We start from the raw sequence: 14,412 nt of genomic DNA, 5'->3' as shown, positions 1-14,412 counted from the left end.
CCATTCTTCCCTACTTTCATTTCATTTCCCTGTTTCATTCCTAACTCTCCTGCTTTGGTTTTGACCCTTTTGGTTTAATTATTTAGATTTCAGTACAATAATCAACAATAGATATAGTAATGCACAGATGCTGCATGGATTGTTTTTTTATTTTTTATTTTTTTGCATTTTTAAACAAAGTTTTAAAGTTCAACAGGGTAACAAAAGTGGTTCCTCTGTTGCATCACTTCAAGGCCCATTTGTGCCCCCCTTTATTTTTGAGAGAATGTAGTCTATTCATTAAAACTGCCCCAGCAGAAAACAGGTTACCCCCTTCCTTCTTTAAAAAAAAAAAAAAAAAAGCTTACAATTGAAAAGTTGTGTTTCCAGAGGCGCTGCATTACTCTTCTTCAGTATAACTGCTGGGGCTTTATATGCTTGTGCTTCTGGGTGTAAAATAAGCCAACTGATGACAACCTGCTCCACCCCTTAAGACACACGGCCCTCTGATCAGCTAACCAAGTAGGAATTTCTCAGCATCCTCATAAATCATACGGACTATACTTCCATTAGGGCCCAGAAGCCCAGCTTGAATTCTGTCGCCACTTTCCCCTGACCTGAAGACAGCAAATTTAGCTCTGTCCTACAGTAGAGGCTCTCCTGGGCTCTGGGATGACAGATTTAAGACCAGCGGCTAGCGCCGGAGTTATTTAGGGCTTCTTTCAATGGGCTCCCAGCTTCAACCAGCAATATGGAAGCTAACCAGATGCCATTATTCAAAGACCCATATGAAATTAGTCCGCTCTTCTGGGCCAGCGTGCACATGAAGTCTGCGTCTGTGGGTTTACAAGCAGATTAGGGAAACATCAATATATCATAAATATTAATATGTTAAATTCTTGTTATTCAAGATACAAATAAAAATAAATAAATAAATAATAATGTAATAAAATCATATTGTAATCTGAATGCTTACAACTTACTTCCAAAAAAATAAATGAATGTGTAAATGTCCTTTTGGTTTCTGGAAGGATGACGCTTAACAAAGTACAGGGTGTGCTTCCCGTAAGCCTCAGAACTTCGTTAACTCGTACTTAAGATTGATCAATAATCAAAGAGTGTCTCCAAGTCTGTGCATTCTGTAACCAGGCTGTTACTGTGGCATACACGCACCTATATCCATATATTTCCATGCTTTTGATGCATTTTTTGGAAAATCCCTGGTAGTGTAGGTCCAGTGCACAGGACACCTGTGGTGTATTTAATTACACCTACATGTATTGTAAAGGGGACTCTGCGGTGAATATGCAGGTAATATTTAAGAATATTTAATAATCAGGTGCTTCTAACCAACATTGTTGCCGATCATCTGGGCAAACTCTTCTAAAATATATCAAAAGTACCAGTCACAACTTCAATGTTCAATGTTTTTCTACATTGTAGATTAATATTGAAAACATGAAAACTATTCAGTGACGCATATGGAATTATCTAGTAAAGAAACATATATAGACATAAAGGAACATACACTGAAAAAAATAGTGTACTTGATCTACTTAAAAAAATCATGGCAACTTTTTGCATCAGATAATTAGGTAGATCAAGCAAGAGTAGTCATTGTATTTACTACTTAATTTTCTCAAGTAGGGCTAACATACTTTTTCAGGTAGTGTCAACTTAAAAGAGTCCATTGACACTACATGGGAAATTTAAGTATTTAACTTAATTTTCTCTTGTACACTGCTGACTTAAAAAGCTGAGTTAACTCAACTTAAGTGTTTCATTTGTCCTTTTTAAAAAAATGATCTGTTTAGTCAAATAAACTAACAATTCATCTTTATTTTAACACACACTTTCAAGTTAATAAAACTTTAGTAATATTCACATAACTTATCATTTAAAGTTAACTATGGGTATTCTCAACATATTTAGTATATTATTATTTAACTGCCAACACTGACAGTACAATACTGGAGCAATACAGGAGTAAACTCAGTAAAGAGTGAACTCTGTAGCTTAAAGCCAGCATACTGTGATCATTAGAAACACAGAATAAAGTTAATGTGCTCTTACAGCTCTACAACACTAAGGCCTGCCAATCAACATGTATATTATAATTACTGCACAGCCAGGATAAGGGAGCTTTGGGCAACAGACAACACAAAGATGGTAAGTAAGGGAGAGACCACACCCAATATGCTAATATATGGTACCAGGAGCCTATAGGAAAGCTGAATGAAGCAACACTGTAGAAAGAGCATTGACACAGGTAGTGACTAAAACCCTAGTAAATATAACAAGACTTTTGTTTGTTGTGCAGGTGCACCTAAAAGATTTGTTGGGATTACATAAATAAATTATATTAAGGAAAAAATACACAATTTTATCAAAATTTAAATATCAAAATATATATAATGTTGATGATTACAGCAAAGTTCTTTGTTTTTAGGGTGTAATAGTGAATAAATACTGCATATTGGCAGTGTTGAATCGATGTTTGTGGATCGATTGAGCGCGCTGTGTCGGGGGGAGGAGTCAAGAAAGACTTTCTTTAACCTCGTTCGTTAATTTTTACTTTGTGAAGCTCTTTGGGAAACACTCGTAGAACTGTCTCATTCTTTACTCACATCATTCGTTAGTTCATTGGTTATTCGCTAAGATTGATGGTTTTCAGGAAACCCACCCCAGATTTGTATAAAATGTCGTAGAAACATTGTAATTACAGAAGCAGCCTGAAAACATTTTATTTCACCTCTTACAGATGCACAGTTATCTATTTACTGTATGTCATATTCATGTTGTTCCAAATAAATACTGATATTTTAACACTAAATATAAATTTTAATAAATTCTGAATCAATACTAAACCCAGTCAGGACCTCCATCCATAAAATATAAACAGGGATAATTATAAGACCTGTGAGATCTAAGGAAGGAGGATGTTACAGTCTTGACCTCAGTGATGTATAATTGAGCTCTGCATCAATAATACAGAGCTTCGTGAACAAAATGGAGAGCGCACTCAGACAGCGCAGACATGTACGATTTAATTACTATGCTGCCGTTCACCATGAAAAATATAGTATAAAATACTGCCAAATATTTTATATTGTACTAAAATACTAACACATACTGGATATAGTACTAAAATTACTGTAAAATATGAAACAATACAGAATATATTATAAAATACTGACAAATATTTGATATTGTACTAAAATACTAACACATACTGGATATAGTACTAAAATTACTGTAAAATATGAAACAATACAGAATATAGTATAAAATACTGACAAATATTTGATATTGTACTAAAATACTAACAAATACTGGATACAATACTAAAATTACTGAAAAATATGAAACAACACAGAATATAGTACTAAAATACTAACAAATATTTAATATAGTACTAAAATACTAACAATACTGGATATAATACTAAATAACTGAAACTTGTCAAATAATACAGAATATAGTACTAAAATAGTAACAATTATTTTATATATTGCTAAATTCTAAAAATATATTTTCTATTGTACAAAATACTAACAAATACTGGATACAATACTAAAATTACTGAAAAATATAAAACAACACGGAATATAGTATAAAATACTAACACATATTTTATATTGTACTAAAATACTCACAAATACTGGATATAGTACTAAATAACTGAAACTTATGAAATAATACAGAATATAGTACTAAAATACTAACAAATATTTTATATATTGTTAAATACTAAAAATATACTAAAATACTAACAAATACTGGATATAGTACTAAAATTACTAAAAAAAAATGAAACAATACAGAATATAATACTAAAATACTAACAAATATTTTATATATTGCTAAATACTAAAAAACATAATTTATATTGTACTAAAATACTACCAAATACTCAATATAGTAATAAAATTACTAAAAAATATGAAACAAAACAGAACATAGTACTAAAATACTACCAAATACCGCATATAGTACTAAAATTACTAAAAAATATGAAACAACACAGAACATAGTACTAAAATACTAAACAAAAAATTTAAATTATACTTGTACAAACACTGAAAATGATGTATATAATAAAAACATAATAAAATTATACTGGGTATAGTACAAAAGTACTAAATGATTCTGAAAAATACTGGATGTAGTACAAACATACTAAAATAGTAACAAATACTGAATATAATACAAACATGCTAAAAAATACTAAATAGAATACTAAAATACTGACATTATACTGACAAATACTGGATTACATGAACATAAACAATACTGAAAAAAAATGGATTTAAGGTATCTTAACCTTAAAATTAAAACTTAAAACAAGTCTAGGGTTTAGTTGAGCAACTTATTTATTATTTTAATCTTTCTCTCTTAATAACATAAGTAAGTAATATAGAAGCATAATAACAGTAATATAGAAGCATTTCAAATATATGCAAATACAGAACTCAACAGCACTAAACTAGATTAAAGTACATCTCTATACAGCAGAACTAACTTTATGGAAGCATCCTAAAGAGAACAATGGCACATGCCCTGATATAAATTTAAATTGAACTAAATCAAATGGCCTCTTCCATGGTCATAAACTCCTGAATTATTCAGGAACAGATGAGCATGTAAAGAAAGTTTGTTTTCTAACTTTTAGCAATGAAACAGCACTTTCGTTGCTTGAACATAATTGTGTTTATTTGTTGTTTACCATGAATGTGAACAAACATACATTATATGGTTAGTGTTCATCGTTTAAATTCATAGCCATAAATAGACGTAAATCTGAGACGCAATTGTGTTGCAGAGGTTTTAGTGTCAAAAAGCAATTGAGGTTTTAGTGTCTGAGTTCTAGATGTCACATCGTACAGCTCTCAGACTGGCTGTTGTAAAGGCAACAGCCATATGCTACAATGCTGATCTGCAGCCTTAAGTCAAAACACAGTAATTCAGCCGCCGCTTTATCCGTCTGGATGAAAAGACTCCCAGGTGGTTTTCATTCCCCACTATAACCACAGAGGGAAGACAAACATTTGACTGGTAAGCCTCCACTGCGCAGACTACCATATGACACTGCATAATTTCCAATAATTATTCAGGATCTGCAGAGCCCTTTACAAAGGCCTAATCTGAGCGGCTTTTGATCGAGGAACCAAATCCAAACACAATCTCATCAAACCCGACATCGACATGGTGTGACACGGTGTGTGTTCAAAGAAAGGCTTTTTTTTAATATATTCCTCACCGCTGAATAATGTAGGTGTGATGGAGTTTGTTCTCAGCTGCTTTCATGGGTCCCTTTATCCTTGCTTTTTGGACCGTTAAAAAGAAAGTCGGGCTGCGAGGGCCTGCCGTAATTTCATTCTTACGGTTGGCATAAGGCTTTGAAATGTCCCAGGTGACAACTTTTTGACTTTTGACAGTGACATGCACGACAAAAGGGCATGACCGCCAGTTGCGCTTGTGATGTACGTACGTAGAAACGACACAAAACATAGTGGAACAGTCAAGCAACGGTTTGAAACACTGGGTCATAGAATTAGATCCTTGCTGATGGTTACTGTTTCCAGCACAACTATGCAGTCCCAATCGTGCCAAGAGTTTTGGTGTGTAAGTCCAGGTCAAGTCTTAAACCTTTGGGGTGCAAGGTCAGGTCAAATCTTGAAACACTGGGGTGCAAGGTCAGGTCAAATCTTGAAATTCTGGTTTGCAAGGTCAGGTCAGATCTTGAAACTCTGGGGTTCAAGGTCAGGTCAAATCTTGAAACTCTGGGGTTCAATGTCACGTCACATCTTGCAACTCTAGGGTGCAAGGTTAGGTCAAATCTTGAAATTCTGGGGTGCAAGGTCAGGTCAAATCTTAAATCTCTGGGGTTCAAGGTCAGGACAAATCTTGAAATTCTGGAGTTCAAGGTCAGGTCAAATCTTGAAACTCTGGGGTTCAAGGTCAGGTCAAATCTTGAAACTCTGGGGTTCAATGTCACGTCACATCTTGCAACTCTAGGGTGCAAGGTTAGGTCAAATCTTGAAATTCTGGGGTGCAAGGTCAGGTCAAATCTTAAATCTCTGGGGTTCAAGGTCAGGTCAAATCTTGAAACTCTGGGGTGCAAGGTCAGGTCAAATCTTGAAACTCTGGAGTGCAAGGTTAGGTCAAATCTGAGACAATTCTCAAATCTCTAGGGTATGATTCTAAGTTGAATCTCGAGACTAGGTTGCAAGAACAAGTCTCAAAAGTCTCAAGTCTCTGGAAAACAAGTTCCTGACCAATCCTTTTGAGTCTGTGGGTTGTTAGTCCACGTCAATTCTTAAGTCTTGGGTGTAAGTCAAAGAACAATCTTAAGCCTCTAAAGTGCGAACCCAAGTCAAGTCTGAGACAAGTCTAAAGTCTGTAGGGTATGAGTCTAAGTTGAATCTCGAGACTATGGAGTGCAAGAACAAGTCTTAAGAGTCTCAAGTCTCTCGGCAACAAGTTCATGACCAATCATTTTGAGTCTGTGGGTTGTTAGTCCAAGTCAAATTAAATCGTAAGTCTTGGGTGTAATTCAGAGACCAATCTTAATCCTCTGGGGTGCAAACCTAAGTCAAGTCTCGAGTCTCCATAGTATGAGTCCAAAGATCTTGAGTCTCTGTTGTGCGAGTCTGAGACAAGTCCCAAGTCTCTAGTGTATCAAAGAGTCAAAGGTGAAGTTCATGACAAATCAGTCTTAAGTTTTCTGTGTTGCAAGTCTGAGATTTTTTTCTGTAGAGAAAAAAGTTACTTGAGGCCTTATCCAACCTGATCCTCCTGGCACTGCAGTATGCATGATTGCTGCTGCTTATCTGTCTGACACTCCTGGGTAATATACCTATTTATTACCTATTTATATGAAAGCATACCCGTGTTTAAAATCTGAGTTAAGTCGTAAATCGGTCAACATGCAACTCAACATGCAAGGTACGTTCCACTGACTAGAATCAAACCGCAGAAAACCACAGCTATTTAAATCTATATCTCCACTGTCAAGTATAATCTCGCCTGTATTTTGCCCATTACAAATATTCCAGAGCTGTCCTTTGCTCATAAATGGCATTGATTTGAGCCGCGCGCTCTTTATCCTCTTTAATATCAGTTGCATTTTTCGTCTCCACTGACACCATCTCCAGTGTGTGATCTATCTCCACTCGAGCTCAGAATAGATTGCCTGCAATTTTCGCTTTAGCATAGAGGGCCGCCTCCTCACTGGCGTGTCTGGATTAAATGAAATTGCCTTCACTGTACGAGTCTGGTCACTCGCATTTGCAAAATTGCTGATATCCTTATTTGCGGGAGTATGCTGGTCGTGGTGCACCGGCCTCAGCAAAGCGCATTATGGTGAAGTCTCTGGGAGAGTTCATGGCCGAACACTCACTGTGATGTGCACCTTACGGTTTAAAACCGCTTGTGCCGAGGTGTCCTGTCCTTCCTTTATGAAGAGTGAGATACAATTACTTAGGCTGGGGTCTAATGCTGTCAGCTTGCTCACTTTTGCCGAGAAGTAAATTACACCTCCGACTCCGGCGTTTAATCTGATTTAGGCTCAACCTACACCTCTGGACGCCTTTCGCCCACCTGCAGCCGTAATGAGATAAAAATTGCAAAGTCGATCGCTTCACACTGTAGCTGAACTGCGAGAGCAAGCCTCCAATCTTGCAATTAGTGGTTGTCCTTAACATGCGCATGTCGATTGCTTTCAGACGTAATTGGTGTTTAATTGCCAGGGAACTTCTCGGCAAATGGATACATTACCAGAGGTTTAGCATAAATCGAATTGATGGGTAGGGAGTCCGATGTCAAGGACTACACCTACTAGACAGTGCGGCCAGTAGAAAAACAGTATAAATAAAAAGCTTAGGGAATTCTCTTGATTGCAATGCAGGAGGATCAAACGGCATTGTCAACCTCAGTGGTGGTACTAATGATGCTCTTTGTACCTTCCCTCTAAACTGAGACCCTTCAAGCTTTAGAATAAAGTCATCCCAAGCCCTCAATGGTCGATACCGAAGAGCTGCCTACCGAGATGACATCGTACTCACATAAAAATCCAAGCACAAACAATCTAGTCAGTCAGCGCTTGGCCGTTGTCAAGATAGAGAAAAGCTGAGAGTGGTTGTGAAAAGCATTCCCTCTACTTCCCCCCGCGGATGCCGGCCGGAGTCAAAAAGGATGAAAAGTAAAATACGAATGACACCCGCAAGAGGTTTCTGCCCGTCACGAGTAGCGGAAGAGCAGACAATGTGATAAAACGGAATTCTGGCAGCGCAGGAATCATGAGGGTAATGCTGCTCAAATGACAGCACTAACACTGATTACATCCCCCACCGCCATCACTCACACTGTGGCATGCGCCGCGCCAGGTACCCGATACATCCAAGGTGTCCAACATAATTGCGGCTCTCCGGATGGAACAGAATTTATACGTCGTCAACATATATATCACACGTTCTCCGTTTATTTTTCTATTATCTTCCTTTCTCATCCCGAGCAAGAAATCATCCTCTGAATCTTCCAAATCACCTTCTACGCAAATTGGTTCTTGTAATTACGTGATATTTAAGGCATATAATTACGGTTCTGCTTGTTCTGCCACAAAAATCCATTATGTCGCACAAATTGCCTCTCTATGTGGTGTCTTCTATTTACGGCAGGTTTACGTGCGGCGCCCGTCCTTTGTCTTGCTGTTGTTGCTTTGCGGTATGTTCAAGGTACATCAAATAGTTATTTATCTCGGCGTAGTTCTGAAATACGTAATGTAATAATTCGAGTTACATGGTGAAATAATGACATTTTCATTAGAAAATACACTCGGAAAATACACTCGGAACACTCGGTACGATCAAGTTCAATTCTGCACTTCCAACAGTAAACATTATGAGTGAAAAAAAAAAGTTTTATCGCTCTACAAAAAATCTGTTTAATCAAAAGAAAAATCATCTTCTTATGAAAACAAATATAGCATTAACACTTCATATTAAGTGTCTCTAGCAACTGTTTAGTTACACATTACAAATTCATGTAATAACATTGTAACTACTGGTAAAGTACATATTGTTATAGATGTGTCATATGAACTTTTGTAGAAAAAATAAAAACATGATACAAAATCCAGTGTACATAATTTTGAATAAAACAGAAAACTGAAAGAAAGTAATTTTATTATTATTATTAAAAAATAATAATAATAAATCATATATTGTTTAAAATTTAAATAATGGAAATAAACTGAGCTTTAGAATTGGATTTTTTAAAAATAGCCATTTCTAAAGCCTTGTAGTCTGTAGTAAAGCAGTTTTAGAACACATCATGTTACAAAACACTTTCATCATAATAACTAGAGAAAGAACCAAAACTCAGAGAACTCTGTAACTATTAAAATATAATAATATAAGTATTTTCTTTAGAGAAATTACAGAAAACGCCAGAGAACAGCAAGTACTGTTTTCTACACCTTCAAAAGACTCTTGGAATCTGGAGGAAACTGATACAGGAGGAAGAGTCACAACTGGCTAACCTACATGGCAACGGCACCAGTAATCAGCAGTAATAAAGTTATTGCTAAAATGAGAAAATAGAAACTTTTGCCTAGTAGTGTGTCTATGGATTATATTTGCATTTAATCCAACAGATGAATAGATCTACCTCTAATAAGGTATTGGCATTGCTTCTGCACCCTGAAGTATCTCAGTAAATCAGACTAGACATAAATATTCAAGAATTTTAATGCAACTTTGTCCAAATAAAAAAAAAGAAGAAAAAAAAGAATAACACATTTCTCTCAACATTGAGAAATGATGGATATACCTGGGTATTTTTTTTTTTTTTGTTATATACATTTTGATGTGTTTAAACCATGGGGGACCAATGGAGTTAGAGCTTGACCAATATTTAAAAAGTGTAACTTATGTTAATATTGATTGTAATAATAATAAAGCCAGAGAACAGCAAGTACTGTTTTCTACACCTTCAAAAGACTCTTGGAATCTGGTACAGAAAACTGGTACAGGAAGAGTCACGTCTGGCTGACCTAAATGGCAACAACACCTTTAGCCTTTAGCTTAGCTTAGCATTAAACTAAGTCTCAGCAGTTTCAGCAGTGAAGAGAAGAATTAGAGGTCTGACAGGTAAAAGTAATCGGCAGTAATAAAAGTAATTGCTAAGACCAATAGAGTATATGGTATTTTTACATTGTTTTTTTTTTTTTACATTTAATACAACAGATCGATTGATCTACCTCTAATCTGACATTGGTTCTGCACCCTGAAGTATCTCAATAAATCAGACTAGACCCAAATACTCAAGAATTCATGAAGAAATATCTAAATATCTAATATACAAAGTCTAAAGAAAGCATAGTTTTGTTTGTTTTAATGCAAAAACGTTGACAAGTGAAGTAATCAGCAGTAATAAAAGTCATTGCTAAGATCAATAGAGTATGTGGATTATGTTTTTTACATTTAATCCAACAGATGGATTGATCTGCCTCTAAAAATCAGTAAATCAGACTAGACCCAAATATTCAAGAAGAATATTTCATGAGGAAATATCTAAATATTGAATATCCTCTTGAGACCCAGTGTCCTCATACGGGGACATTACATTTTTCTGCTTCTCTGCACCAAGATACATTTTTTAAAACATTGACCCTTTGGCCTCATATGGAGACACTGCCCGTTCCATCTAGTGGTCACAACATGATGACATTACACTTAATTGGTTAAACACTAATTGGCAGGAAGCCCAGTCAAAGGTTTTTACAGCCATTCCAGACAGAAACATGGGCCAGGTAAAATGATCCTTCACTTTTATGTTTGAAATAAGTTTATTTTATTTTTTGTAGAAGCTAACGTTTAGTTCTTGCACTGATTTCGTCTTTCTGATGCCAAATGGAAAGGGTATTTTTAAAATGTTAAAATAAACCACCATCCCCACATGAGGACACTGTTTTTTGTTGTTGTGTTTTTTTTGTTTGTTTTTTTTTGCAAAAATGACTTCCTGTACAAGGACAAAGTTTAGTTTTAATACTTCTTGGGTCCCAGTTATCCCAAATTGCAAGGAGAAAGTAAAAAATGTCAGGCATATGTCCAGGTCTCAGGAGGATATAGAAAGTCTAAAGAAAGCATATATATATATTTTTAATGCAAAAACGTTGTCCAAAAAAAAAAGGAAGAAAGAAATACACATATCTCACTGAAGGCATCAAAACTATAAATGAACACATTTGGAGTTTTATGTACTTAACAAAAAAAGGTGAAATAACAAAAAAAAAATACATTTATATTCTAGTTTCGTCAAAATATCCACCCTTTGCTTTGATTACTGCTTTGCACACTCTTGGCATCATTCTCTCAATGAGCTTCAAGAGGTAGAGTCACCTGAAATGGTTTTCCAACAGTCTTGATGGAAGGAGTTCCCAGAGGGGTTTATTAGCACTTGTTGGCCCCCTTTGCCTTCTTCACTCTGGTTTATTTTAAATGTTAAAATAAACCACTATCCCCACATGAGGACACTGTTTTTTTTTTTTTTTTGCAAAAATGACTTCCTGTACAAGGACAAAGTTTAGTTTTAATACTTCTTAGGTCCCAGTAATCCCAAATAGCAAGGAGAAAGTAAAAAATGTCAGGCATATGTCCAGGTCTCAGGAGGATATAGAAAGTCTAAAGAAAGCTTATTTTGTTTTATTTTTTTTATGCAAAAACGTTGTCCAAATAAAAAAAAATGAAAGAAAGAATAACACATTTCTCTCATAACACATTGCATCTATATCTGGGTATTTTTTGTTAGGGCGCCATTGATGCATCTCACTCAATTAGTACCTGGCCAGGAGACAAGAAACGATGCAACATCAGACCTCACAAGCATTAGAACAAACAAATGCAGCCTCCATGCCCCCTACCCCAATCCCCCGCTTTGGCTGCTGGTTGTCGTGCAATATGGAGAGCGAGAGCAACAAAGCGCTGGGACTTAGAGACTGCTAAATTGGGTGACGAGAAAAGAAAAAAAAAAAAAAACACAGTTAAAAAACACCTTGTGTTTACACATCTCTCTTCGCGTCTTCAGATGTTGGCCATATGCATCACGCCTCAGTTCTCCGCAAAGCTGTCGCTAAAGCAAAAGCGCTCTTTGTGTTTGGACATTAAAGGGCCGAACGTAAACTTCCAAGGCTCACGCTGTGCCAATCTCGCTGTAGCGCGACGCCTGACAACTTCATCAACAACAAACACCGTTTCCCTTCAGCTCATGTTTTATTAATCGGGCTAAAGTTAAAGAGAGTTTTCTTGCTAAACGTCGGATCCCATTTCCCTCCCTTTGTCGAGAGCGGTCATTTATATTCATTGCATCTATATGACTGAACCATGGAGCAATTCTTCCCAAACCCATCCGCTATGATTGGGTTTAAGGGCAAATATCCAAACATTCTGCATGGAGAAGCGCTTTAATATGATGCCAGATGTGGGTTGTCTTTAGTGCCGTGCTAGAACTCAAACCTCATCAAAACGTTAAACTAATAATAATTAGAATTTACGAGAAAAATGAAGCACTGACGGGCATGAAACAGCTCTAAGTCGATCTGTTCATTTTGAAAATACCAATTAAGTGATTGTAATGTTGTTGAACCACCTTTGGCTACACATTTCTGGAGTTTCATAACCTGGAGTTACAGAACAATGTGTTAAAAAAGTTTTTTTTTTTGTGAGTTTGGTTTAAATATCACCTACAATGAACAGAGGAGTGGCATAAAGTTATCCAAAAGCAGTGTATAGGACTGGTGGAGGAGAACATGATGCCAAGATGCATGAAAACTGTGATTAAAAACCAGGGTTATTCCACCAAATATTGGTTTCTGAACTCTTAAAACTTTATGAATATGAACTTGTTTTCTTTGCATTATTTGAGGTCTAAAAGCTCTGCATCTTTTTTTTTATTTCAGTCATTTCTAAATGACAATATTTTATTTAGAATCTGGGAGAAATGTTGTCTGTAGTATAAATAGTAAAATCAGAAAAGCTGATTCAGAATCTGAAGAGGCCTCTTAATTTTTTTCCAGAGCTGTATGTGGATTAGTAGAAGTAGAATGCTTTAATATGATGCCAGATGTGGGTTGTCTTTAGTGCCGTGCAAGAACTGAAAGCTCATCAAAACGTTAAACTAATAATAATTGGAATTTACGACAGAAATGAAGCACTGGCGGGCATAAAAACTGCCCTAAGTCAATCTGTTCATTTTGAAAATACCAATTAAGTGATTGTAATATTGTTGAACCACCTTTGGCTACACATTTCTGGAGTTCCGTAACCTGGAGTTACAGAACAATGTGTTAAAAAAGTGTTTTTGAGAGTCTGCACTCTCTGCACTCTCACTTTTGAGCAATCTGCACTCACTTTGTTTGGTTTAAATGTTATCTATACTCAACAGAGGAGACACACTAAAAGAAATAAGCTAAAAAGTACAGCACAGGCCAAAAGTCTGGACACACCTTCTCTTTTTCAATGCGTTTCCTTTATTTTCATGACTATTTACATTGTAGATTCTCACTGAAGGCATCAAAACTATGAATGAATACATGTGGAGTTATGTACTGAACAAAAAAAGGTGAAATAACTAAAAAAAAAGAAATTTATATTCTTGTTTCTTCAAAATAGCCACCCTTTGCTCTGATTACTGCTTTGCACACTCTTGGCATCATTCTCTCAATGAGCTTCAAGAGGTAGAGTCACCTGAAATGGTTTTCCAACAGTCTTGAAGGAAGGAGTTCCCAGAGGTGGATTGGGTTCAGGTCCGGTGGGGGCCAGGTCATTTTTTGTTAAGTACATAAAACTCCACATGGTTTAGTCATAGTTTTGATGCCTTCAGTGAGAATCTACAGTATAAATAGTCATGAAAATAAAAAAAAACACATTGAAAAAGAGAAGGTGTGTCCAAACTTTTGGCCTGTACTGTATCTAAAGTTTCTTATTTTGTTAAAAAAAAAGTACAGTACATCTTTCCAATTGGCTCCTACTGGCATCAACTGTTTGCAAAATAGACATGTCCCCCCAACTCTTGTTCGCCTCAGTGTGTTTTTTTCTATAATATGAATTGTTGTCTTACTAAGCATTGTAATGTAAGATTGTTGTTCTTATTTTAGGAATAAGTATCTTATTTTTACCTTATTTTAAGTAATTCCCTTGTAAAAAAAGGAAGTATACTTAAACACATTAAAAGTATGTTCAAATTAGGTAAAGAATAATAAAAGTGATTTTTTTAATTTAATACACTTTATGAAAAGACGCATTAACTGTACTTTCTTTTCAGTATTAAGCTTTAAATTAAACATTGTTTTAATAGAAATATATATGTCTTGGCATTAAATACTGCTTGAAGTGCATTTAAATGTAGTTTTCTTTCCAGTAGCATAAAGGTAAA

General features: G+C 35.7%; 1 protein-coding gene and 1 long non-coding RNA gene across 3 annotated transcripts in view; one reads left to right on the top strand and one right to left on the bottom strand.

The window, feature by feature from the left end:
- Positions 1–14,412, bottom strand: part of LOC103033078 (VPS10 domain-containing receptor SorCS1) — a 389,355-nt gene that overhangs the window by 291,653 nt on the left and 83,290 nt on the right. The window lies entirely within an intron of this gene.
- LOC125785631 (uncharacterized) lies at positions 5,605–6,084 on the top strand. The gene is made up of 3 exons (XR_007427950.1): positions 5,605–5,713; positions 5,747–5,774; positions 5,907–6,084. It is a non-coding gene; the product is annotated as an uncharacterized LOC125785631 (long non-coding RNA).

The sequence above is a fragment of the Astyanax mexicanus genome, chromosome 21 (genome assembly GCF_023375975.1).
Source record: "Astyanax mexicanus isolate ESR-SI-001 chromosome 21, AstMex3_surface, whole genome shotgun sequence".
Lineage (NCBI taxonomy): Eukaryota > Metazoa > Chordata > Actinopteri > Characiformes > Acestrorhamphidae > Astyanax > Astyanax mexicanus.
This window is presented reverse-complemented; position numbering and strand designations above follow the sequence as displayed.